Here is a 26,706-nt window from a genome sequence, read left to right as displayed (position 1 = left end):
TCACCGTTCCCTTCCCTTCCCCCTCTCTGCACATCCCATTCCCCCTGGAGCCACCACAGTCAGTCTCTCCTCCTGGCCTGTTTGGCTTCTGCCCCTGGGACAGAGGATTCCTGGGGGGTGTTCCTCCAAGACCCCCCTCCTTCTCCCTCCCAGACCCCTGCACCTGGGCACTCTGTGTCGGGACTGACATTAGCTCCCCCCGGCCCATCTCTGAGCACTCTGGGTCCAAATCACTGTTGCTGGGCCCCAGGCACGGGCACTGATACCCGTGCAGAGTGGGGGTGATTGACAGTGCAGGGCAGCAATGAGCTGGGCCCTCTGCCTGCAGCGTGTCGCCCTGAGGTGCCAGCCTGGCCTTCCTGCATCCCCGGGTTGTGCCCAGTGCTGGGCAGGTGCTGGCGTGTCACTGAAAGGAGCCGTGGAACGCAGTACGGACACCTCCCTAAACGCAGTGTGAAACCCACCCATTGGTGACCTCGGCAGGGCAGGGTCTCGTCGCGCTATTGACGTCCGCGCCTGCACAGACAGCGTGTGCGAGCGCAGATGGCAGCTGCTTATGGTGACCGTGAAGCTGGCTGGCTGCGCTGGACAGGCCGGGCAGCGGGCATTCGGTCTCCTGAAGGGAAGGGAGTTTGTTCCCGTACTCATCTCAACCTGCCTCTCCAGGGAAGCAAAGCGCAGAGCAGGGGGATGGGGCAGCAGTCCAGGCTAGCAGAACTCCTTGGGGTACTAGAGCTGGCAAATCATGTTGCAGTTAATCTCCTACCCATTAATTATTGCCCCCCTGCTGGCCCCCTGGTAACTGTCCCCTCCCTCTGCAGCTCTCTGCCCACCCCGTGTTGTAACACGGAGCTTGGGCCCAGCTCTCTGTCCTGGGCTTCATGGCATGAGCGGTTTGTCAGCTGCATCCCTGTTGAATGTGAACCCAAGAGAGTGAGAGCAGAGTCAGATAACCCCCCTCTGGGGCTGGATTCCCAGCGTCCTCCTGGCTCCCTCACGGCCTTTCAGTACCCACCCTGGTTCGAGGTGTCTCAGAAGCCTGGGGTGCAGGGGCTGATCTCCCCCTGTTCTCCTCATTGGCGGGTGGCGGGTCTCGCTCACACCACGTGTCGCTGTCTCATTCTCAGTGTGGAGACCTCAGCTTCCGTCAGCTGAACCTGTGCTCTGACCCCACCTCTCCCTCTGCTGTTTTTAGGCTTTCCTGCTGCGCTATAAAGGCAGATTTGACCACTGGATTGGCCTCCGGAGGGACCCTGGGCAGCTCTGGAAATGGGCCAATGGCACCAAATTCAACAACCTGTAAGTCCTCTGTGAATTCCCTGGGCTTTGGGTCCCTGGGGTCTGAGATAGCGAGTTCAGGCCGACGCACCAGTCAGTGCTATGTACTCTGTGTATTAGTGCTGGGTGGAAGCAAGTGTTGTCTGCTGGGAGACTGGCCAAAGCTTTCAGATCTGTCTGGCTTTAGTGGGGCCATCTGCATTAAAGATGCCTGATAGTCACAAACGCTGAGTGCCTGGGGCTGCCATGAGAAGTGGGGTACAGTAGAGATGGCCCAGACGACATCCGAAGAGGGATTTCAGTGGGATCTGGGTGTGATCAAATAACCAAACCCCAGTTGATCCGATAGCAGGGTTTGACCCTGGACCATCAGCGCTGAAAGAACGGCAGAGTAGGTCACGCTGGCGGGGGAGTGGCACTACATGTCCAGGAAAGTATAGAGTAAATTAGAGTAAAAATCTTAAACAAATGCAACTGTATCCTAGCATCTCTCAGAATAGAAATTCCACACTTGAAGAATAGGAATCGAGCAGCAGGAATATACTACTGACCAGGATGGGGACTGTGAAATTTACGGAGATTAGAGAGGCTACAAAAGCAGAAAACCCAATAATAATGGGGGTTTTCAACTATCCCCATATTGTCTGGGAACATGTCCCCTCTGGATGGGATGCAGAGAAGTGATTTTTAGACACCATCAATGACGGCTTGTTGGAGCAGCTAATCCTGGCACCCACAAGGGAAGGGGCAATTCTTGATTTAGGCCTAAGCGGAGCACAGGGTCCGGTCCAAGTGGGGAATGTAGCTGAACTGCTCGGTAATAGTGACCATAATGTAATTAAATTTAACGTTTAACAGCTCACTTCATCGGATACATTCAGTGGAAAATAACAGTGAGTAAATTTATATACACACAGAACATGAAAAAATGAGTGTTTAACACGCATACTGTAAGGAGAGTGATCACTTAAGATGAGCTATTACCAGCAGGGGAGTGGGGTGGGGGGAGAGAGAGAAAACCTTTTGAAGTGATAATCAAGGTGGGCCATTTCCAGCACATTTCCAGGAGTTTACAAGAGCATCTGAGGAACAGTGGTGGTGGGGGAGGGGGGGAGAAATAGTTTTAAACACCCATTTTTTCATGTTCTGTGTATATATAAATTTACTCACTGTTATTTTCCACTGAATGCATCCGATGAAGTGAGCTGTAGCTCACGAAAGCTTATGCTCAACTAAATTGGTTAGTCTCTAAGGTGCCACAAGTCCTCCTTTTCTCCTTGCGAATACAGACTAACACGGCTGCTACTCTGAAACCTGTCACAATTAAATGAATAGGCAGCAGGTCTGACACAAACAAAAGGAAAAAGAAAGAGTACTTGTGGCACCTTAGAGACTAACCAATTTATTTGAGCATGAGCTTTCGTGAGCTACAGCTCACTTCATCGGATGCATACTGTGGAAACTGCAGAAGACATTATATACACACAGAGACCATGAAACAATACCTCCTCCCACTCCACTCTCCTGCTGGAAATAGCTTATCTAAAGTGATCATCAAGTTGGGCCATTTCCAGCACAAATCCAGGTTTTCTCACCCTCCACCCCTCCACACACAAACTCACTCGCTTGCTGGTAATAGCCCATCCAAAGTGACCACTCTCCTCACAATGTGCATGATAATCAAGGTGGGTCATTTCCAGCATAAATCCAAGTTTAACCAGAACGTCGGGGGGGGTGGGGAGGGAAAGAAAAAAACAAGGGGAAATAGGCTACCTTGCATAATGACTTAGCCACTCCCAGTCTCTATTTAAGCCTAAATTAATAGTATCCAATTTGCAAATGAATTCCAATTCAGCAGTTTCTCGCTGGAGTCTGGATTTGAAGTTTTTTTGTTGTAAGATAGCGACCTTCATGTCTGTGATTGTGTGACCAGAGAGATTGAAGTGTTCTCCGACTGGTTTATGAATGTTATAATTCTTGACATCTGATTTGTGTCCATTTATTCTTTTACGTAGAGACTGTCCAGTTTGACCAATGCACATGGCAGAGGGGCATTGCTGGCACATGATGGCATATATCACATTGGTGGATGTACAGGTGAACTAGCCTCTGACAGTGTGGCTGATGTTATTAGGAAGTATTTCTTCACACAACACACAGTCAACCTGTGGAGCTTCTTGCCAGGGGATGTTGTGAAGGCCAATAGTATAACTCTGTTCAAACAAGAAGTAGATAAGTTCACAGAGGATAGCTCGACCAATTCCTATCAGCCAGGATGGTCAGGGATGCAACCCCATGTTCTGAGTGTCCATAAACATCTGACTGCCAGAAGCTAGGTGTGAATGGGATGGATCACTCGATACTGACCCTGTTCTGTTCATTCCCTCGGAAGCACCTACCGCTGGCCAGTATCGGAGGACAGGACACTGGGCTAGATGGGCCATTGGTCTGACCCATGTGGCCAGTCTTAGGTACTTACAGCTGAATGGCATTTTTAAAAGAGCCCTTTGCGGTTGATGGGAAGCTGGAAAATGTGCCCAGAGGAGGCTTAGAAAACAAGTCAGTTGATGACCTATTTGATCCCAGTCAGATATTTTCACATATTCCAGCAAGGATGCCCTGGTGTCGGCAGCAGTCTGTCTTTGTGATTGCCTCATGAGCCCATCTGTTAGCCGGCCTGCTTGGGGTCTGTCCACACCGCAGCTGGCACCATGCCGTTGCAGAGAAACTAAATGAATTCTTTGCAGCAGTCTTCACGGCTGAGCATGTGAGGGAGATTCCCAAAGCTGAGCCGTCCTTTTTAGTTGACAAATCTGAGGAACTGTCCCAGATGGAGGTGTCATTAGAGGAGGTTTTGGAACAAATTGAGGAACTAAACAGTAACAAGTCACCAGGACCAGGAACTCAAATGTGAAATTGCAGGACTACTCACTGTAGTCTGTAACCTACCATTTAAATCCGCTTCTGTACCCGATGACTGGAGGATAGCTAATGTGACGCCAATTTACCGGAACTAGGTAAACAGGCATCTCAGTGCGGTGTTAACCCTGAAATCTGCCACCTTGTGGGCGCCCACCCCAGCAGAAGGCTCTGGGTGCATCATTGCCATCTCCTCAGAGCTCGTCTGGGGTGATGCCGGTGGGGGAGCCACCCACAGCCATCTGCTCAGGTGGCTGTGAGCTGGGTTCTCCCTTCTCTGGGACAGATCTCACCCCGAGCCAGAGGCTGGTGGCCTGAGGGCAGGGAGATCTCGGCCTGCCCAAAGAGTAGTGCTGGGCCTTCTCCTAGCCGAGCACATGTCTACTGTGAGTAGCCAGGATGGGACCATGGGGAAGGATTTGCCTGTGGACCTGGATCCCACCCTGTTCCCAGGTGGGAAGCGCTGGCCTCCAGCTCTAACGGGAAGCTCTGTGTGAGTGGCTGGGGTCACACCATGGCCACTGGGTTTGTGCTGCTGGCATTTCACCCCAGCCACCCCCTGCAATACAGCCTGTCCTGACAGGCCTCTGGCCTGAGAGCTGATGTAAACTGTCCAGGGAGCCGTGGACCCAGCTCTTCTGTGCAGCGTTACTGCTGCTCCTCGCCACGCTGAGAGTCACCTGGAACCTGCGCCCAGGGCAGTTTGGGTGGGTTAGGCCTGCAGGAGCCCATCCAGACCCAGCTGGGTGTGTGTGGGGGGGAGAGTAGGAACTGGGTTAATACCCACCCGGCATAAATGCTCCATGGAGGTCAGTTGATCTTCGAACCTTTCCTGGCCTTGCTGCCCCACTGCCCCCTTTCTAGCTGGGGCCTGTGGCAGGTGCAGGAAGGGGAATCGTGAGGGGCTGTGAGTGCAGCAGCTCCCTGCACTGTGCGAGAGCGTCTCTCCCTGCCTGTGACTGATGGGAAATGTCCAACTCCTACCTGACACCAGCTCCCTGGCTTCTGTCTTGCAGGTTTCCGATCAGAGGAGGAGGAGACTGCGCGTATCTGAACAATGTGAATGGGGTCAGCAGCTGGCGATGCACCAGTGAGAGACCCTGGATCTGCACCAAACCCGATGCATTTACAGAGGCACAGGAGGCTGCCGTGGTAGGGGGCTTGTAAGGAGAGCACTGTGGAATTAGTCCCGGAAAAGCCGGACTGATCTCTTTACAAGATCACATCTGAGCAATTCCAGAATATCGGGGAATGCTCTGCTCATCACTGGGCAGAGCACTGTGGACTCAGGTGAAAACCAGAGATGCTATTTGCACATCTTGTCCCCCCACCCGTGCCGTCTCTTTTTCCGCCAGTGGAACGGCTCAAATCCAGCCTTTCTAACCTACCTCAGCTGGACCAGGAGCTCTGCCTAACTGAGCCAAGGCACCAGCCTCAGCTTTCGCTGCCCTGACATTCCCGCACAGAAGCTTTTTACTCTAGAAAATTATGTATGGAATCTTTGAAAAATATTCATCATTCCCATTCGGTGGTCTGGCATAGAGCTACGGGGGGATGTTCTACGTTCCCGCGCCACTGCCCCCCCCCGCCCAGGAACTTTTTAACAAAGTTTTTTTTATGGGTCAGTTTTTGGGGTCTTTTTAAAATCCAGTTGATTTTGAAGTTTGCAGGTTTACACCACCAGTTCCTTTTATTTGCTGTTGCCAGATATTGCTTTGGATAAAAGCATGAATGTTTTAAACTGGTTTTAATTTTCCATTTTTAGTTTTAAGAGCGCTGTACCTGCCAAGGGAGTAGACCCCCTGTTACACTCCTCGTGGGACACCTAGGGCCTGGAACGTAGGAGCAAGAGGAGAAATGTCTGTTCTCTCCCTTCCTGGAGCCCAGTGGGTTTGAAAAGGGCAGGGAGGGGGTAGGTGTGACACAGACAGACCAGGTGGCAGGTCATGCCAAAGTCCCCATGTCTGCTATAGATGCTTCTGTTACCTTTTGAAACTTTGTAGCTTCATTGTGTATGTATGTTCACCCGCTTTAGCCTTGTAAATAAATCTTATTTCCTTTTTAATAAATTGTCCTATAATAAGACTGGCTACACGCGTGGTCTTTGGTGTGATGTCTAAGGTGCAGTTCACCTGGGGTGCCTGGGCCTGTGGGACTGGGAGTAACCTGAATACTGTTGTGATTCTGAGTGTAAGAGACCATCTGCCTCTCAAAGGCAGGCTCACCTGGGTTGCGAGACAGATCGGAGAACCCAAGGGGACTGCATGGCTAGGCTGTTAGGATGCCGGGGGAGGTTACCCTGCATGTTTGGTTGGTGAAATCTAGGTCTAGAATTCTCAGCCAGTTTGGATTTGTGCCCTGGTTCCCAGCAGTCTGCCCTGAGGTTGGCACGCACTCTCTCAAGACACTGCAGACAGCGCTATTGCACGGCCTTGGCTCCAGTTCCCTCCTTGCAGGAGAGAGGAGCTGAGCCTGCCCAGAGATGGAGTTTGGGGGAAAGATGCATGTGACCCAGGGACCCCTTGGTGCCAAGTGGCAGGCAGCACAGAAGGTTTTATAGGAATCCCCTGGGTTTGATCTTTACATCAGTCGTTTTAAACCTTTCCAGATGACTGCACCTCTTTCAGGAGTCTGATTTGCCACCTCACTTAAAAAGCGAAACTCCAGTTTCACCTCACTTAAAAACTACTCGCTTACAAAATCAGACACAAAAAATACAGAAGCGTCACAGCCACTATTACTGAAAAATGATTGACGTTCTCATTGTTACCTTATAATAAAATAAATCAATGGAAATATAAATCTTGTACTTCCATTTCAGTGTATAGGGGATAGAGCAGTGTATCACTATCTGAAATTCACTATCTGAAAGTCACTATCTGAAATTTTAGTTTGTACTGACTTCGCTCGTGCTTTTTCTGTAGCCTGTTGTAAACCTAGGTAAATATCTGGATGAGTTGATGTCTCCCCGGGAAGACCTCTGCATACGGCCAGGAGTACATGTACCCCTGATTGAGAACCAGTGGTCTACAGAATAGTTCACCAAAGGGGGCATGTGAGGTCTGTATCAAGGGCCAGTAGCCCAATGGTCACCATAATCGGAGCAAGACCTCTGTGCGGATACTATGTAAGGAGCTGTGTCTCGAGACGGACAATGATGCCTTTAAGGTCTTGGAGTTAAGGCAGGTCACGGGAGGTGATGTACCCCAGATGCTCCTTTCAGACAGGAGGCAACTGAGGTTACCTCCCTGACTGGCCATCTGTGTATTCTGTGCCTGCCGTAGGATGTCTCTTTGCCACTGAGCCAGGTGTAAAATTAGAGTGCAAAATCCACAAAAAAGGGAAATCTACAGGAAGAAACTAACAGTAGGGGGCTGTGTGTGTGTCCATCTGTGGTGTTGAAGCATAAAGACAAAGGATCGGTCTGATCTCTCTCGGTGTGCAGAGACCTACTGGATCCGTCCCCTCGGAGACAAACTGACCGTACGCATGTCTCAAGAAAGAAGGGTCCGAGCCTGCCTGGCTGTGAAGTGCTGCAAGGATTTCGGGTGAGCTGTACTTGGTTAGACAGGAGAATACCTTGTTAGTTCGGTCTAGGCTCTAGAACACATGTTATGACTTTGTTATATGTAACCATTTGTTTCCAACACTTCCACTTGACTCTTGGCTTTGTTGAACTGAGGGGTGATTTCGCTGTGAGCCTATGGCAGCGCTGTGTGTTAAGTGGAGCAGTGATCTGAGCTGGACCTGGTAAGCTGGGGCCGAGGATGTTACTGTTCCTTTGGAAATAGTGAATCTGTGAATCCTGCCAGTGCCCAGGGGACCAGGGACTGGACACTCCAGACAGATGCTCAGAGGGCTTGAGGGCAGAGTGGGCCTATTGCTACCCTGCAGTGACAGCAGGCCCAGCAGCGAGTGCGTGTGGCCAGTGGAGTGGGGGAGCTGACCCCTGGCAGGCACAGACAAGGCTCCCTCAGGCAAAGGACAGGTGGTAGCGAGGTGCCTCCCAGCCCTGGGTACCCTGGGAAGCATTGCAGGGTATTAACTTACTGCAGGTTTGGGGCAGTTAAAAATGACACCCCAAGGCCCCAGCCCAGTGAGGAGGACCGAGGAGAGGAACTGTGACTGCGCGGGGCACCTGAGTCCCGGCACCACCCAGAGTTCTGCTCTGCCTAAAGCCCCAGTCCCGCCCCGTGAGTAGGGCTTTACCAAATTCATGACCATGAAAAATGCATCACAGCCTGTGAAATCTGGTCTCCCCTGTGAAATCTGTCTCGCGGGGGGGCGGGAAATATGTCCCAGTACTGCCCCCCTTATGTCTACGCTGCCTTCAGAGCTGGGCGGCCAAAGAGCAGCAGCTGCTGGGGGGGGGGGAGGGCCAACCTTATGGGTGGGTGACGTGGGCAACTGCCCCGAGCGCGGTGGTCACGAGGGAACCCCGCCCCCCGCCAGCTCCAGGCCCTTTTAACCTCAGTGCTGGACCCTGGAACGGGGGAGGGGCAGGTTTGGCAGGGTCCCGGGCAGGGGCTCCTACTGTGTGCCAGGCTCTAGATGCAAGTTCGGGCTGGGCTGGGGAGGAACAGGACCTCGTCCCCTCCATGGGCTGCTCCCAGGGTCAGATCAGAGCCACCGCCAGGAACCTTCCCCAGCAGCAGAAAGCTCCGTGGCTGCCGGCCGGGAGCCCAGCTCTGAAGGTCGCACCACTGCCAGGAGCAGTGCCGATGTAAGGGGAGCAATACCGTGACACCCTTCCCCCAATAGCCTTGAAACCCGCCCCCCCCCCTTGACCCTCTTCTGGGATGGGATCCACACAGTTACAACAGGGGGTGACATTTCAGATTGAAATAGCTAAAACTGTGAAATTTAAAAGACTTTAAAAAATCTCATGACCATGAAATTTACTAAACTGGATGGGTGAATTTGGTAGGGCCCTACCCAGGAGACTAAACAGGGAGTACTTCACATTACAGCTACACAAATGTGGATCTTCAGTTGCACTGTTTATATCAGGGCCGCTTCTTTCTGGCAGATCCATTTGAGATCCGCGGCACACGTCTCAGACAGAACCTGGCTGCCTTTTATCCACCCGCAGCTGTTCCCAGCAGCAGAGCCTGAGAAGCTGTAGAGTGAGAGAGAGTCCGTGTCACTGTGGGTCCCTGTAACAAGGAAAGGCCCATGGGTGAGTGTTTCCTCCCCCTCACCCTAATGCGAGGCTTGGCTCTGGTGTTGTCCTTCATCTCTAACTTTCCTGTAAAACGAGGCCAATATCTAGATGAGTTGACCTACTCCTCAGAAGACTTCTGATTACCCCAGGGATACATGTACCCCTGCTTGAGAACCACAGAGTTAGGGGGTCTGGAGCAAGGACCATACGAGGCTGAATCCCATGGGGTCGGTGACCTGGTACTTGTTCATTGGAAGCGCCACCTTGATCTCCTGCATCCCAGCTTTCCTTTAAAAACAAAGTCTCATGGGTGAGAGGAAACCTGCACCGTGCAACCTGGGTAACAGGACAGCTGCAGGGAGCTGAGGATTTGTCCCGATGAACAGTTAGGGCTGGATTCACAAAGGGACTTAAGAGGCTAATGGCCACTTCAGGCACCTCTGTCTCTCGGAGTGGGAAGTTCCTTGGAGAATTCCACTGGGTGGGAGACTCAGCTGTGAAGGGAGGGGGCAGGCAGCAGCATCTCATCAACCCAAGATAGGAATAACTGGAGCAATGTTCCTTTTACATGGAGCCTCAGCTCTTTGGAACCTCTGCAAACGCTTTAGCCACGTGTTTAACTCCATCACAGGAGTAGCCTTGGATCACAGGGGGAGGGCTCAGGTGCGTACGTGTTTGCAGGACGGCAGGGCAAAGCGGATGTGAAGTGCCGCTGTCTGGATTTGGGAGCCTGCCTGCACACCGAACTCACTAGGCGCTGGGTGCATGACTGCAAGGCACTGGGCCGGGGAAAGTCAGCCCTGGGTAGTTATTTTGAGTAGAAAACCAGAGCCACTTCTGGGGTCTTTCAGCTTCTAATGCCCTTTCCCTTCTGCAGCTGGATTTCAGCCTATGGTAAAATCCCTCTCAATGCCAAGTCAGTGCCATAAATCACTGGACTGGGTGCAAGAATCAGTAGGCGACGTTCTCTGGCCTGGGTTAGGCCAGGGCTCAGACTAAATTATTCTTCCCAAAACGTTTAAAAGCTGAACCCCCTCCTCAAGACAAAGAAACCAATCGTACCCCTCACCCATCAGCAATCTGTTAGCGACCATACCCCCTCATTTTCATGTACTCGTCTTCAAACCCCACTCTTCCCACCATGGCTAGCCCTTCCCCACGCTTCAGGAGACGCTGGAGTAGATGATCATAACCATCCCCTCTAACCTTAAGACGTGAGGGACCCCATCCTGGAGCATCTTAAAAATCACAGTTCCCAGACTCTGGAACAGGGGCTGCTTTGCCGGGCTCACCTTTCTCCCTCCGTCAGGTTAGCCGATGGGGATAATGAGCCTGGAGATCTCATTCCCGCTGCTCTGAGTGGTGACCATGTGCACACGACCCAACTCAGCTCTTACTGTATCCCAGGAACGTCTTCATCTTCTGGGATCCTCATGGCAGCAGTGGGATGATTTAACGGACTCCCTTAGTCATGGGGCCTTTCTCTCTCTTTAGTTTCAGAGCCAGCGTCCTGGAATCGTCTCATGGTGCGTGGAGTGGTGGCAGTGGTGGGGGTGCTAGTCTCACTATACGAATGTGGGTTTTGGAAAGGTAGAGGGAAAGTGTTTGCCTACTCGTGACTCGTCTTCAGGAAGCTGCTGACTCATCCCTCCCAGCAGCCTGGAAGTCCGCAGGATTCACAAGAATCTGAGCTCCCCGCAGTGCGTGACAAGGATGGGGCCCAGGCCCAGGGAACCAGAAACAGGAATCGAGACCCAGCCCTGGAGAATGGGGAAGGAGATCTGCTCATGGAGGACAGATGCTTGACCCAGGAACCCAGAGGAAGGGATCCATTAGGTGGGGACACGGGTGTGGCCCAGGAAACTGGAGTAGCATTGCCAATCCTCCAGGATGACCGGGAGTCTGCAGGAATTAAAGATTAATTTAATTCAGGCCTGGGTGTTTCTCTGTGTAATGTGACCTCAGTGCTCCTGAGGAGAGCCATTGTTTATAAATGTTTCAGTAGCAGACATAGTTATCATTCATGGACAGACAGACATTTATTGATAATTAGAACTGGTCAAAAATAGCGGGGGTGGAGAGGGTCATGAAAATTGAAGAAGAAACCACTTCCCCCCATATTCTTGAAACTTATTTGCAAATGTTTTTAATGATCAAATTCTGATTAGTTTTGGTGGGAAAAATGCCAAATTCTCTCTCAAGTGGGCAGAGAAATCCAAAATGTTTTTTTTTAAACGGGAACTTTTTTCAAATGATCAATGTAATCCCAAGTGGCATTTCTAGTTAAAAGGTTGCATTGTCAGTGAAAAACCATTTTGAACCAGCTCTATTACTGTATAACAAGATGAGTTTATTTGTCATGCTGCATTGTTTGGGCCAAGTTCCAAGTGGTATTTCAGCTTTTGCACCGCTCTTCTCTTCTTGCGTCTGCCCCTCTCATAAACTGTGGCCTTAATCTCAGCCCTGGAAACCATTACGTGCATGTTTAACTTTAATGACTGCTGTGAATAATTCCATTTCAATGGGACAACTCTGAGGTCGAGTTTACGCTACGGCCCTATATCGGTAACTACGTCATATATTTAATTTTCTTTCTTTTATATGTGAAAGTTATTGAGAGGTGAAAGCAGGTAAAATACATGAACAGGTTCGGACAGTCCAAGTTTGTCAGTGCAAAGTGACAGCAGAGATGTGGTATCTGCTAGTTTTCCATAAGTCTCTCAGGGTTTCCCAGGATAACTTTGGGGATCTCTGTCTTGCATCGGAAATGTTCCCTGAAAGTGTCCAAACAGCTCAGAGATACAGAACCATTCCCTGGATCCATTCTTATAGCTGTCTTCCCCGGAAAGCAGTCTGGCAAGTGTTCCTGTCAGCTCATTGCTAGGTTATCTGCCAAAACAATAGAGTTTTCAGGTGCCTAAGTAGCCCTTTGAATCATGGTGAAATTATTCTCCCCGTCACCACCAAAATTTGAAATGGTGCCCCTGAGTGCACAGTACCCTACCGTGCTCCCCTGTAGGAGCTGCATTAACAGGCAACTCTGCAAGTTCTCTGCATGCCTCTCCAAGTGACCCCCACGCCTCTCCATTTCCTTGGCCACATGGATCCTGTCCCCATGCTGGCGGCTAATCCAGAAAAAGGGGGAAAGAGCTCACCACTGCGACCACCTGAGGGATGTGTTGGGGTGAGATCAGCTGGTCAAAGCAGGCAATAGGGACAGAATCGGAGACTTGAAGCTCCTCGAGTGACCTCTCACCTTTCCAGACCTGCCCTTCAATCAGACACAGCCATTGTAAAGTTGAATGTGATAGTAACTAGACCCATTTTAAACCCTTCACCACACAAGACAAAGCCCATAGGATTCATCATGAACTATTTATTTCTCCTCCCCTGGATTCCTGCAGCCACCAGCCACCTTGGAGCTTTCCCTCGTCTCTCCCAGGCTATGCTCACTTGATGGCAGGAGCTCAGCGGAGGATCCAGCTTTGCTCTTTCGCTTCCATTCTTCACATCTTTGGGTGGCTGCATTTGCAGCTGAGCAACCTGATGGAAACACTGAGTCCTCTGTCTCGGCAGGCAGGCCCAGCCGCGAAAGCCAAAGACTCCCTGAACTCTCAGGAGTGGAGGCTTGGCCCATAGGGTAGGGTTACCATATTTGAATTTTCAAAAAAGAGGACACTCCGGGGGGGGAGGGGGGAGTTATAGCCCTAACCCCTATCTACTCTTTCCCACTTCCTGCCCCCTGACTGCCCCCCACAGAACTGCTAACCCCTCCAACCTCTGCTGCTCCTTGTCCCCTGATCGCCACCCCCCCGGACCCCGCCCTCTGTCTAAGCCTTCCTTCTTCCTGTCTCCTCCTTAGACCCCCCCACCCTAACTGCCCCCCTAGAACTTCCCCCCGTACCTGTCCCCTGACTGCCCCGCCCCCTATCCGCACCCCCACCCCCTGACAGACCCCCAGGTCTCCCACACCTATCCAACCACTCCCTGTCCCCTGACTGCCCCCGCAGAACCCCCGACCCATCTAACCCCCCCTGCTCCCTGTCCCATGTCTCCCCCGACCCCTCTCCATATGCCCACCCCCTGACAGGCTCCCCACAGAACCCCTGACCCATCCAACACCTCCTGCTCCCTGTCCCCTGACTGTCCCTTGGGACCCCATGCCCCTTCTCCAGCCCCCCGGCCCCCGTACCCTGCTGCTCAGAGCAGTGTGTCTCGGGTGCGGAGCCAGACACAGTGCCGCGCTCCCCTGCAGAGCACACAGCTCCCCAACCTCTGCCCCCAGAGTGCTTCATTGGGAGCGAAATCCCGGCCCTCTGGAGAGTTTTACAAATTCCTCCCGGAGGGCGATTTAAAACCCCAAAACCCGGACATGTCCGGGAAAATCCGGACGCACGGTAACCCGACCACAGGCAACTCCAGGATCTGCAGCTGCTGCCACCTCTATGGTGATTCCTCCGACCCATCACCAACCAGCTCTTCCCCATTCTGCCACCCGGCCCCACGGTCTGATCGTGCAGGAGAACAGAAACCCTTTGGGACAGCAGGAGAATCTCCTCAATGCCGCACTCTTTGCATGGCTTCCCGCGGTCACCGGGAAACACGACTACCCTGCCCCAGGAGTCTCTCAAGGAGCTGCCCGCGCAGTCACTGGGCACCCACTCGTAATGGTCTCAGGCAGTGGCATTGCAGAGGGAGCAGAGCAGACATCCCTTCCGTGACTTCCTGAATTGCTGCCAGGACTGATTCTCCTCTGCACTAGGGAGAGTCCCAGAGGAAAAGCAGCTGTGGTGGGGGAGGGGGTAAGACAAGCTCTCCCCCTGAGCTCTTGACTAGCAGGCAAGCAGGACTCTGGGAGCCAGGGATCGGTGTGTCTTGCTGGGAGAGCAGAGCTGGAGAGCAGAAAAGGGCCCTGGAGGAATTGTAGAAAAGTCAGTGTCACGGCCGAGTCATGGGCAGCCAGATCTAGTGTTCAGAGGCAGAGTCCACACTCATGAGACAGGAGTCGAGAGTCAGCTGGGTCAGGACACTGGAAGAGCAGAAGCAAAAGACCAAATTGTGTTCAGCACCTCAAATCAGATGAGTCACCCCGAATCCGGATGCCAGGAAATCAAGCCTGGGGAGTGGGAGCAGGAACAGCCAACACACGGTCCAGAGGGGGCGGGTGGGAGCTCGGGTGTTCAGACAGCTTCTTGTTCCTGCTGCTGGTTTAAGGAGGTCCTGGGGGCCGATTAGCTGCTCTGGGACTCTGCCAACAGAGCCTCAAACTGGGTCTGGACTTCATCAGTCCTAGGTAAGCAGTTTCTTGTAGGCTTCCAGGTGGCTTGCTGGAGGGTGGCTGCTCCCAGGAACCCTGCAGACCTGGGTTAATGACCCATGGGTCATGACAGTGAGTGATCTCTCCCCGCTCAAACCTCCTGCACGAAACAGTCTCCAGGGTCCCGGACTCATCCTCTGAGAATAAAAAAACACAGTCACGATGACAAATAGGCTATGGAACAGGAGCCCCCTCTTTGTTGCAACAACCCCAAGTGCCCAGAAGAGTGGACGGTTCTTACCTCCAGGAGATGCCTGGGATCTTCCATCTAAGCCTCACTGGGACCCCTGTTTCTTGGTCTGACAGGATGAGATCATCTGTCCCCACTGCTCCCTGCGCTGGGCTGGTTGCAGCACACATCTGTGTAAGAGGCTGGGCCAGAGAGATGTTACAATCAGGGTCCAGGAAGCCCAGAAGGAGAACAGAGGGTCTGAAACCAGAAGACGAAGCAATCAAATCCGCGGATTCGACAGAGAAGTTTTGTGCCCTACAGGGACATCAAAGAAGGTCTGTTAGGAAAGCTGAGATGTTAGTCTGGAAACAGCTAAGGCAAAGATTGTGACTTGTTAACGTTCAGTTTAAGTCACTACAAAGTGTGTTGTGTTTTCTTTGTCTGTTTGAAATTTGTCTTTTTCTCTTGCTTAGTTTCACTTAAATCTCTTCTTTGTTACTGTGCTTCCCAAAGCACCTCAGCCTTGTGTGTTTGAGTGAAGTGTGAGCCTCGTGTCACCGCTTTCTAGCTGGGCTAGCAACCCCACTGATACTCACTCTTGCAGTTTTTTGGCAGAGAACTCAACCCTGCAACCAGGTGACTGGCCTTTACTCCACTCCTTCCTGGGTCGTGCTCCTTCCAAACAAAGTCCAAAAATGTCTTGAGCAGAAACAAGGCCTTCCACCCTCGGGGGGAGTTCTTCCTCCGCCTGATTTCAGCTCGGCCTGCCCTTCTTGGGTTTCTATGGTCTTCTGTGTCCCCTTCCTTAGGGACGGTGAGCGAACCCAGTCCTACCCTGGACTCCAGGTTTTGGCCCAAGGCCGTCGACTGAACAGCTCGCTCTGCTTCTGGACTTTTGATGCTGTTTTCCCTTGTTTCCTCTCAGGTGGGGCTCACTTGGTCATCAATTTGGCCTAGCCCCAGGCTTGGCAGCCATAGGCCAAGCCACCCTGTTAGATACCCTCCTCCTTCAAATCCGGTCCAGCCCGGCTGACAGGTTTGCTGAGGGGATGGTGAAACCCCATTGCTGATCAGAAGGAGGTCAGAGTCTGTTCTCTAGGAGCTGAAGGTCCGTTTGTCCTGCTGCGGGAAGTGGAGCTGGAGAGCGGAGAAGTTAGGTGAAAGACACTGCATGATGGAGTTGGAGACTGAGGGATGGGAGCCTCCTCCCAGAAACTCTCCCAGGAGAACAGGTCTGAGGAGTTCTCTGGGGAGTCGCTTGCTAGTAAAAAAACAAGGGTGGCACATTGATGGAGATGTCTCTGTCCCAGGGATGGGGGAAGCTCCCAGCCAGGCTATGCAGCAGGGATCCCATTTCTCCCCCAAGAAACCCAGATGCCCAAAGAAGTCAATGGCTCTTACCTCCATGAGGGAGTGGGGTCTTCCCTCTCAGCCTCTTTGAGAACTACCACTGCTCGGTTTCCTCGGAAAAGGGACCTGCCCCCACTGCTCCCTGAGGTGGTTCAGCTTCTGACTGCAGCCATCTGGGAGGCTGTCACACACCCCAGGGCCTAGAAGACGCGGGGGGAGGAGGCTCCTCTTTATGTCAGACTCTGAGAGCCCAAAGAAGAATAAAGGGCAGAAGATGAAGCTAGCCCTGAGCATCTGTTTCATCCTCACCTCCGCAAATGTGGAACTTCCTGAGCTTCAGTTGGGCAGACAGTCTGTAGCCCTGAAACAAAGGTCTTTCTGCGCCATATGGGGCAGGAAGATCTCTGCCTGGGAGCACGGGGAATGGGATGGGGGTGAGATCAAGGAAAGAGGGGAGGGATATGGGTGGGAGGGAAAGAGCTCCTGCCCCAGATGGAGGAATTTGGGGGGCCAAGGGAAGGACCCGGCTCCACAGAGGGGGCAGAGAATTTCTGTGAGTGCCAGGGGCCTCCATTTCCGCTTCCACTAGCCCCGCATTTACAGTGAGACAGAGCAGTACCTGCAGCAGGGAGCGGGACTTGCTGAACAGGAAGGGGAACCTTTAAGAGCATCAGACGAGCCACAGCCCTTGCAGCGCCTCGGGCATCTGGTGCAAGTGCCTGATGATGTGGAGCTGGCCCATGACCTTGGCTGTGACATCCTCGTGCTGCAGGGGAACGAGAACATGTCAGAGACGGGAGACACTCCCCAGGAATCAGGGAGAATTAAGGGCACCTGGAACCAGCACCATCATTTCCACCCAGCAGCTGCTCATGTCTGAGTGGTGTATTCAACCTCCTGACGCCCAGGATGGAGGCTTGCTGTCCTCTCTAGTGACCTCCAGTGCCAACCCCCCTCCTTGTCGGGTGAGCTTCTGCCACCTCCCCATCACTGCCCCTGACAGCTGTTCCACCTCCAACCCACCTGGGGACACCGCTCAAGTTCGTAGAACCCTCTCCTCCACCCCTACCTCCATCCCCACCCAGGTAGGGCAGGGAGGGGGCTCTAGCAGGGTGGCGGGGGGCAGGAGGGATTCTGGCAGCAGTGAAGTGGGATGGGGAGAGGTTGAGACCTTTCCCCAAGTCACCCTAGTGACAAAAGCTGAAGCCACAGGATGGCAGCCCTGGTGAACGAGGCAGGTCAGTAGCCCCTGCTGACTGAATCCTCCCAATCTCTCGAAAGCGGGTCTAGCCCTACTAGCAGCAAGACCCGCTTCCCACGCCCATGTGCCTCAGCCCTTCCTGCTCGGTCACCATCACCAGTCAGTCCTTGGCTTCCCAGGCTGCCGGGGAAGGGAGCAACTCTCGATGGTGGCTCAGGTGACATGGACACTAGGCTATGGGGAAATGGGGGCAGCTCTGTGGGGCAGGAAAGGTTCCCAGAGGGCTCTTAGGGGACTCTCCTGTCCTTTCCAGGAGTGATAGCAGAGCACCACATCCTAAGAAGAGAAGTCCATGAAGTCCAGAAGTCCCCACTAGGCTCCTTGCCACCAGGCCAGCGAAAGGCGATAGGATGGGAATGAGGCCCTGGCCCCCACCCCAAGCTCCTGAGTCGATTGCAGCTGCTTACCGTGACCCCCATCAGTTGCTGGGCTTCCCCCAGGAGGGAGTAGACAAGCACCAGCCCAGCCTGGCTGACACGCAGCACGGGGTCGTGGATAGCCAGCACTGCTGTCTGAAGGAAGGATCTTTTCTGACCGATGGAGAAGAATTTTCCAAAGACCTAAAACCAAGAGGACACGGGACTCGAGCAGATTGGCCAGAGCCAGCCTCCAAGTCCTGGCGGTACAATGGCGTCTAGTGCCCCAAAGGGCGGGGAAGAGAGCTGCTGTGGCCAAGGAAGTTCATTCCCCAGGAGGCTTTCAGGGTCCCAGGGCTCAGGGAAACCCCTTTATTAAAAGGTCGCAGATGATGAGGGACCAAAGACTCTAGTGGCTCTTTTGGGAGGGCAATTTCTGGCAGGGGCCAGGATGGGCTGGAAATGGATCTCTAATGTGTGTGAGCAGGCCCACTCTGCTGTGCAGGGCACAGAGATGACAGGGGACCCTGTGTTGCTTCCAGCAGAGAGCTCTCCTGCACCTCAGCGGCTAGAGGAGTGTGTGTGTGTGTTGTGTGGGGCGAGGGGGTTGGAGCTGACAAACCAAAGGTCTCTTCACCCCAGGTTAGTGATTTCTCTCGTTGCTGGGAATGGCCTCTGCATCTCCTTGGTTTCTTCACAGGGAATCCAACCTGCAGCCTGACAAGGACAAGGAGACTCATGGCCCAGTCCCCATCCCAGACGCTCCTCGGAGACATTTCTTCCGTGGCAGCCATTCAGCTTGTGTGAGGCGGGACAAGCTCACACAGTCTCTCTCACGGGGCGTCTGTGGAGCAGCGTTCTGTCCATGCCCTTGTCGATCCAGGAGCCGCTCCAGGGCCTCCTCTGTGATGTTGTGGCAATCACCCATTTCACCTTTGACTCCAGGCTGGGGGCACTGTGTTACGGTGTGTTCGAAGGATTGGATATTCTCACCACAGTTGTGAGACGGGGCCGGGGGGTGTCTTTGATTTTCTATTTGTGCAGCAAGTCGCCGCAACTTGGTGTCAGTGACAATGTGCTTCTTTGGAACAGTGACTGAGGTCCAGATACTCTGCCATTCCCTGGCAGGGCTGGAGACATGAGGGGGGCGCATGTGGTCCATATTGGCTCTGGAGCTCACTATGTCCCCTACCCAGTTCCCAGGTTGGGGCATTCTGCTTCCTGACCGGCAATGGAATTGGGCAAAGCCCACCTCCTTTCTCTGCTTCTACAGGGTGCAGGGAATTAAACAAGGGTCTGATCAAGCAATCGTGACTGACTGACTCAGGGCTCTCCTCTCAGACACTTGGGGATCAGCCAGGGGGACAAGGAGCAGAGATACACCCAGAGCCATAATCCTATATTAACTCACCCACCCGGGAATCTTCCTTATGCCACGGAGCAATTCAGCCATGTAAGACACTCAAATCACGGCAACTAGCGAGGTTCCAATGTGGGACCTTTAGCACCAGCCTGTCCCACTGGTTGCTGGATGAGGAACTCTGAGCTGGAAATAAGGAGTGGGCTCTTTTCCTGTCTCCAGGAGGCATCCACTGCAGGGAACCCAGTCAGCCACACCCCCTGAGCTGTGTCATGCCCTGGCACAGTGCCCTTACCTCCCCCACTCTGGCTGTATTCTTGTAGCCCAAGAGCCTCCTGTCCTGGTGCCAGTCATAGCACCAGAGATCTTCCGCATCATGTATGGTCAGCCCTGGAAGAGAGAGAGAGAGAGAGACTTTTCTCCTTCTGGTTGCAGTTTCTGTGTCCTTCCAATCCCATTGGTGGCTCCACAGTGGAGTGGAGAAGAACAGAGGCAGAGAGAGACTTGTCCTCCAGCTGGGGTCAGTCTGAGAGAAATGGTCTGGGGTCCCATTATCCACCTGTGGTCTTTCTCAGTCCCCTATTGAGTTCCGTGTCCCAGCTGGGTTCCTTACCCCTCTGTTGGAGCAGCAGTTGGTAGAGCCGGTAAGTCCCCTCCCTGGCCTGCCGGCTGATGTCCTTGTCTGGATCGCTGACAAATAGAGCCAGCTGGGCCACATGGTGCCCCATCCTAGGGAACTCGGCTGAGATCTAATGGAAGGGAGAGGAGAGGGGACTCCATTAGCATTTTCCTGTCAGCTCCCCTGGGCCAGAGGGCTCCTTCCCCTTAGCTCCTCTGGAGGAGATGCTGGGGGAGAGGAGCTTGAGATCGACCCTTCATTTGTTCTGCTGCCAAGGGAGCCCGGAGCTGCTTTGGGATGCCAAGCAGGGGTGGAGCATGGGCTCCTTAAAGGCCCAGGGACAACACTGAACCAGGACAAGAAGAACTTGACTCAAGCCGAGCTCAGTCCCTGCTCTGACTCTGCCTCCCTATGAAGAACCCTTCTAAGCCACAGCCCGGCAGCAGCAGATTCTGCAGCCCGTTGGAGCCAGCCCGCCTCCATCTGGAGAAAGCAAGCTGGGGTCGGAGGCCACTTACGTCAAACTCAGGGAGGGTGACTGTGTATCTCAGCAGGGCTGTGCTGCTCCTGATGGCCCTGGCTCGCTCCCGCGACACCCTGGACACGACCCACAAGTTGATATCCTGTGGGGAAAGGAGGCAGGTCAGACTCAGTGGCTAGATGCGTCTGCTTTGCAAATGAGCCCCCCACGCCCCCAGCCCCAGGGGCCTGAGACATTCTGCACAGGGGGGAATAGCTGAGGCCTTGATGGCAGAGCTTTAGAAGGGAATACTTTCCCACAGGACACAGCTTGTACCCTGCAGGTCACAACTTGTCAGCGTCTCTCTAGATTGGGAGAATGTTCGGGGTCGGGGCTGGTCCCCTCCTCCCAGAACTCCTGATTCCTGAACAGTTCACCAGAAAGGGGACTGAACCCTCGGCCCTTCCCTGCTATGAAAATCCTTGCGGGGATGGAGGGAGTGACTGAGAACACAATCCCCCCAGGAATTTCAGAGCAGATCAGAGGGAAGGGCTGATTCCCTGGGCTCCTCCTATTTCTCTCGGAAGGAGCGGAAGAAGCGTGTGCCTCTTCTCTGAGAACCATCTCCCAAATCTCATGGAGTGTGTGTGTTGGAGGGGTGGGGGAACGATGGGTTTTCAGACTCTCACTCCCCAAGACAGCCAGGAGCCCTGTGGTTAGTGCTCAGCAGAACCAGGCAGAGCTCTGGCTTGAAATCCCAGCTCTTTCCTCTGTCCCTCAAGAAGGAAGGACCTGACACTGCATTGCACTGACCTCCCCAACCAAGGACGGCCCACTGGGGACCCAGCTGGGAGGACACAGTAGAAAATGGATCTTCCAGTCTCTCCTTACCAGTCCCCCAAAGAGTTACAGTAAAATGGGGCTCACCTCCAAGATGAAGTGGAGCCTGTCTGTGTCTGGGGACTCTGCCAGCAGGTTCCCCAGCATGGCATCCAGGATCTCTGGGATGACTTTGTGCAGAGCCTGCAAAGCATGGGTCAGAGTTAGGGAACCTGGGCCTACACGTGCCACAGGATGGGAAGAGGGGTCTCTGGAAAGCACTGGGGAGACTCCAAACACATATCCTGGCCTCTCTCCTTCACATCGCATGGCAGGCAATTCACAAGAATTGATGACCCCTGGACCTTTGATCCATGAGCTTAGCAGGTCTCTGCAGAGGGCCTTGTAGGCAGAAGAGTATGAAACAGTCAAGTTGCTATGGATGGAAGCTGGGCTTCTGGATAAAACATGGCTCATGAAAGAAAGAAAGAAAGAAAGAAAGAAAGAAAGAAAGAAAGAAAGAAAGAAAGAAAGAAAGAAAGAAAGAAAGAAAGAAATCCCCCAGGGAGGGGTAATTTCTTCCCTGCTGGAGGGAAGGATCCAACCCTGCAGCTTGTTCCATCTCTGCTACCCCACCCCTAAATCTGGAGCTCCAGCGAATCAAGGGAGCAGGGACCAAGGACCACCCTGGAAAAGTAAGAGGATGGAGGAGGAGGAGGTACCTGGATGCCGGTGGCGTCCTTCTCCGTGCCCAGGGTGAAGACGGAGTGAAGGGCAGCTCGCAAGAGGTGGGTCTCTAGGGCTGGCTCCAGGGCAGGTTTCATGGTGCTGGCAAGAGAGAGGAGCTGGTATTAGACTGTGCAGTACGGGGGTGGGACTGTCGCCAACACGGACACCAAGCCACAGGGATAGAGGCACAGGCTGGCGAGAATGGAAACTGAGGCACTTAGCTAGGGAATGACAAGGCCAAGGCTTCCCAGACAGACAGTGGCAGGACAGGAGTAGCTCCTGTTCCCTGGAGCCTGCTGCCTCTCCTGTATCTGAGCCCGGGAGTGAGCCCCTCCCCAAGGCCCCTGTCATGTTATGGAAGTGAAAAGAAGAGCCCTGCCAGGAGAGAGTGACCCTTCCCACCCCACCATCTCTGCCAGAGGCGCCACTCTTGGGAGGTGACCTGGGAGGGACAGTGACGGTGACTCCCAGCCTTGGGCCTGAGCAGCACTGGGGTGAGGGGAGCCGGCGGGGTGGGGGGATGGGGCTGTCTCGGTACCAGAGGTAGCCCACTGCAGCCAGGGAGTGGGCGAGGACGGCGCTGGGTGACGAGTCATCGGGAAGCTCCTCGATGAGCTCCTGTGAGACACGAAGGAGACAAAGGACCGTGTGAGATTCAGGCCCAACTGACACCTCCTAGTGAGGAGATGACACAGCCAGTGCCCCACATGGCCAACAGGATCCCCCACAACCTCCCACTCCCCCGATTCCTTCCTGCCCATCCGACTTGTCCCCCTTCCCAGATTCCTGTCCAGCTCATTCCCAATCCCCTTCTCTCCTCCTCCCTGTCAAAACTTCTTCCATTTAGCCCCATCCCGATGACCAATCTGGGACCATGTGATTCCTTGTCCCCCACTCTCAGCTGCCCTCCGGCCCCACAATTCCCCCCCTGCCCACTACCCACCAATCTCAGAATTTCTCCCTTCTCTTCTCCCAAGTCTTCAGCCCCAGCAATCCCTGCCCTCTGCTGCCCCCTCCAACAGTACCCAGCCCCCACCCATTAGCCCGGCCATACCCCTGCCAATCCCATGTCTCTCTCCTCTTGCCAGCTGCCGTATGGCATGTCTCACTCACCACGATCCTCTTCACCACAGCCGCCTTGCAGCAGTGCGGCTCCAGCGTGTCCTCCCCTCTCTTCCGTGCAGCCAGACATGCGGGGTAGATGGCCTGAAGGAACAGGAGCTGCTGCCCCTCATCCTGGACCCACCAGAAGTGGGGTATAGTGAGAGAGAACCTGTTAGCGAGGGACCTTCCTGCCCCACCCAAACCAGCTCCAGGGCTCAGGCCTCAATGGGAGATTGTGGGGACCCGCCGATTGTCCAAATCCCCCACCACTCCTACACAAGCAGGATCAGGAACTGGGACAGTGCCTGTGGGGGGAGACGACCTCGGCTGTTGTGGGACAAAGACCCCCAACTGGGGGTCCCACATCATGGATGTAAAAGGGCCCCATTAGGGGTGGTGGATCAGGAGGGACAAGACCCTCGGCAGGGGGTGGGGATGCTGGGAAGGGACAGGGCAATCTTGGTTCCAGCCCAAGTGGGGAACATTTGTACCTTATCTCTGCACTGGAGCTGCTCTCGGATGACCTTGAGAGCAGCTTTATCTTTGGCCACGTCCATCCCTTCCTCCTGCTCTGAATCCAGGGGGGTCCCTGCACCAGGGAGGGAAGGACAGGGGCATGGTGGGCAGAGCAGGATTCAAGACCCCCCTTCCCACCTCAGGCCCCCAGGGCAGATCGGGCCCCAAACCTCCCTCTCAGGGATGCCTTCAACCCCCAACAGCTGCCGAAGCCCAGAGCAGAGCCCCCCTCCCCTGCCCAGGACTCCAGGGGAGGTGCCTGTTCCCCCCGCCCGGAGCAGCAAGGACCAACTGGCAGCAGCTCTTCACGCCCCCACCCCCAGGTCCCCGTGCGGAAGGGGCAGCTGTGTGATGGCTGCTGCTGTCCGTGGGGTTCGCGGGGCTCAGGCCAGACACCTGGGCTGGGGACCCCCCCCTCGTATCCCTGGGAGAGCGTCTGGGCCCAGGGTGTTCACATCCCGTCCTCACCCCTCCCTCAGCCCAGCCTGGCTCCTCACCTGGAACAAAGCAGTGGCCTCCATCGGCCTGGCTGCTGCCAGAGGCCCAGGTGCTGCCGCGGTCCCAGGCTGAGCTGCCGGTGCTGGGACAGGGACCTTCCCCCTCCTGGCCGGCGGGGGCTGGAAGGGCCTCAGAGAGCGGGCAGGGTGAGGCCTCCTGATGGGAAGGAGGGCTGGGCTCCTGGGGCCGCTGCTGCCCACACAACAAGCCCCAGAGCCACCCTGCCCGGCGCCCCTCCTGGGCTGGGTCCTGTCTGCCAAACCGCAGCCTGGGCCAGCTCCACTGGGGCCTGGTCGGGGCCGCTCCCAGCTCGGCGCCTGCGCCGGGAGCCGGGGTCCTTTTCCAGAAGGCCGGGCACTTCCGCCGTCTGGCCTGGACGGGACCTGCTTCCCCGCCAGCGGGGACGCAGGGCTTGCTCGGCCCCTTGGGAAGACGGCAGCTGCTTCCCTCAGACTCTGGGGCCACCTGCAGAGCCTTCCTCCGCAACATCCGCAGGAGCCTGGCCATCCTGGAACCAAGCGGGGAGCAAGGGTGAGTCTGGGCTCAAGGCAGCCTTTCACTCCTGGGCCTTTTCCGTCCCTCCTCCTCCCTCCTCCAACCACAGCAGCCCCCTCTGCCCCCACAGGAGTGCAGGGAGTGCCATCTACACACATGGGCAGGAGTTCATTGCATGATCTGCTCCCAACGTTCCCCCTCGTAATCCCTGCTGCTGCAATAGCCAGGAACTCTCATCCTTTTCCAGCAATGGGGTCAGTCCCAAAGACCATTGGTTACTCTGGACAAGCAGCCCCCTCCTATCTTCCTAGGCCACTCTCCCGTCCAGGCTAGAGAAGGAACAGAATCCAGGAGTACAGACTTCTCCTGGGAAACCATTCCCAACGTCAAAGTCACAAAAACCCTAGGCACAGGAAGACCAGGGCCCTCCTCGTTCCCCATTGATTTCCAGGCTCAGCACCTCACAGGGTCTGGCCCAACTCAGAGACTCTCAGCCTGGGGACCAGTGTCCCACAAGGGAAGGGCTGGTAGCCCCATTGCTGGAACCTTTCCAAACACACTGGAGATGGCTCTGGAGAAGCCCCTGCCTGGCCTAAGAGTGAGGGGCTCTTGGGGGTTGTTTGCAAATGAAATCCCCCTTTGGAGATAGTCTCTCCCCCTGTTTCTGCCTCTCCCCACTCAGACAGGGGAAGCCACCGAGGAACCCGAATGCCACTTACTTGCTCTCAGTGATGGTATGATGGATGGCGGATGTTCAGGGTCAGCAGACGTCCCTCGCCCTCCTCCTCACTCTCCAAGCCCAAGGCAGGCTGGAGAGGGTTGTGACCTCAGGAGTTACCCTGCCCAGCCAGCAGGCAGGGTGATGACACGAGGGCGATCGACTGGCTGTGAAAACAAGAGTCTGTCTTATTGCCAAGGGACGGAGAAACTCAGCCAGCAGGAGGAGGGTGCAGAACACTGCCCTCGTGCAGAGATGACAGCGCCTCCAGGATCCTGACATGCTAGCACTTTACACACCTTCCTGGAGTCTCCCAACCCCGCTGGGCTGTAGTGATGGGACCCCAACCCTACTCTAGGCAAACGGGCCTCAGCTACTGGCTCAAGGTCACACCGAGTGTCAGAGCCATGGATGGACCCCTTCACTAACCACTGCCGCACACTCCCTCCCACAGCTGGCAATTGCAACCAGGCCCTAATGTCTGGTCCCCCTGCCTTTGAGAGGGAGGGTCACTCTTGCTTCCATTGCTGCCTCTTGATCTGTGGGACTTTGGGCAAGTTGCTCCCCCTCTCTATGGCTCTCTGGGACTCACATCCCTGAATGGGCTTTAAAAAAGACAATGGTTAAAGTTTGACCCCAACTAGTTCTTGTTTCTTGAGACGAGCCATTTTAGCAAAGTTTAGAAGTCTTGACATTCAACACCTGGAAACATCCCTTTCTCCTTCGCAGACGGCCTTAACATCCCTTATCTCACCCAGGCTCCCTGCTGCTTGGAGTTAGAGAATTGACCCTGTTCCCATTGGACCTACCCAAGATGTCACATAGCAAAGCAGTTGATGGAGCCAGAAAGAGAAGACAACAGTCCTGACTCCTGTTCTAACTAACAGACAACAACCCCCCGGAGGCAGGGATAAAGCCCAGGAAATAAGGTGTGAACATTTGCATGGAAACCGTTTTCTGTCAGAAAATCCATTCAGACGAAACCACTTTGTTTCTTGAAATCGTAACAAGTAGGAGGAAAATTCTTTGCAAAAATATTTGTTTGCAAAAAAAGAGCATCTTCTCTCCGTCACAGTGCATTAAACTGTCTCGTCGTACACAAAGGGAAGACACTGTGCTCTAGAAAATTAGATGAGATGCTTCAGTCTGAGCTAAGTAGTTGCTGTTCTTCACAATTTCAAAACAATAAAATACAAATCAAATCAAATATTAGGTCATAATCTGCTATGGCTCAGTGTTATAGGACACCCCCTAGTCTGCACTGCTCCGAGTGACACTCTTCAGTGGATCCCCAGCATCCACCCATGGCGAGGTAGGTGGGAGAGGATTGTTATTCGTTCTTGACAGAAGGAGAAACGAAGGCTGAGAAAGGAGCAGTGACTTGTCTTAGCTGATGCAGCCAGTCAGTAGCAGAGTTGCTCTCAAATGAGCTACAGACCAACAATTGTTCCTAGTAATTATTCAGCAATTATTTCAGAAGAATTGGAATGTTCGAGAGGATCATGAACTGCTCTGAGACAATGATTGGAGAGCAGTGTCCACATTGGTCAAACATCTAACTGGTTGTGACT

At 54.1% G+C, this 26,706-nt stretch overlaps 1 protein-coding gene across 1 annotated transcript in view; it reads left to right on the top strand.

Moving 5' to 3' along the window:
• Positions 1–26,706, top strand: part of LOC140904634 (C-type lectin domain family 2 member D-like) — a 47,744-nt gene that overhangs the window by 4,645 nt on the left and 16,393 nt on the right. The window lies entirely within an intron of this gene.

The sequence above is a fragment of the Lepidochelys kempii genome, unplaced genomic scaffold (genome assembly GCF_965140265.1).
Source record: "Lepidochelys kempii isolate rLepKem1 unplaced genomic scaffold, rLepKem1.hap2 scaffold_54, whole genome shotgun sequence".
In the NCBI taxonomy this organism is placed as follows: Eukaryota; Metazoa; Chordata; order Testudines; family Cheloniidae; genus Lepidochelys; species Lepidochelys kempii.
The sequence above is the reverse complement of the archived record's forward strand: the minus strand, read 5'-3'. Positions and strand labels throughout refer to the sequence as shown.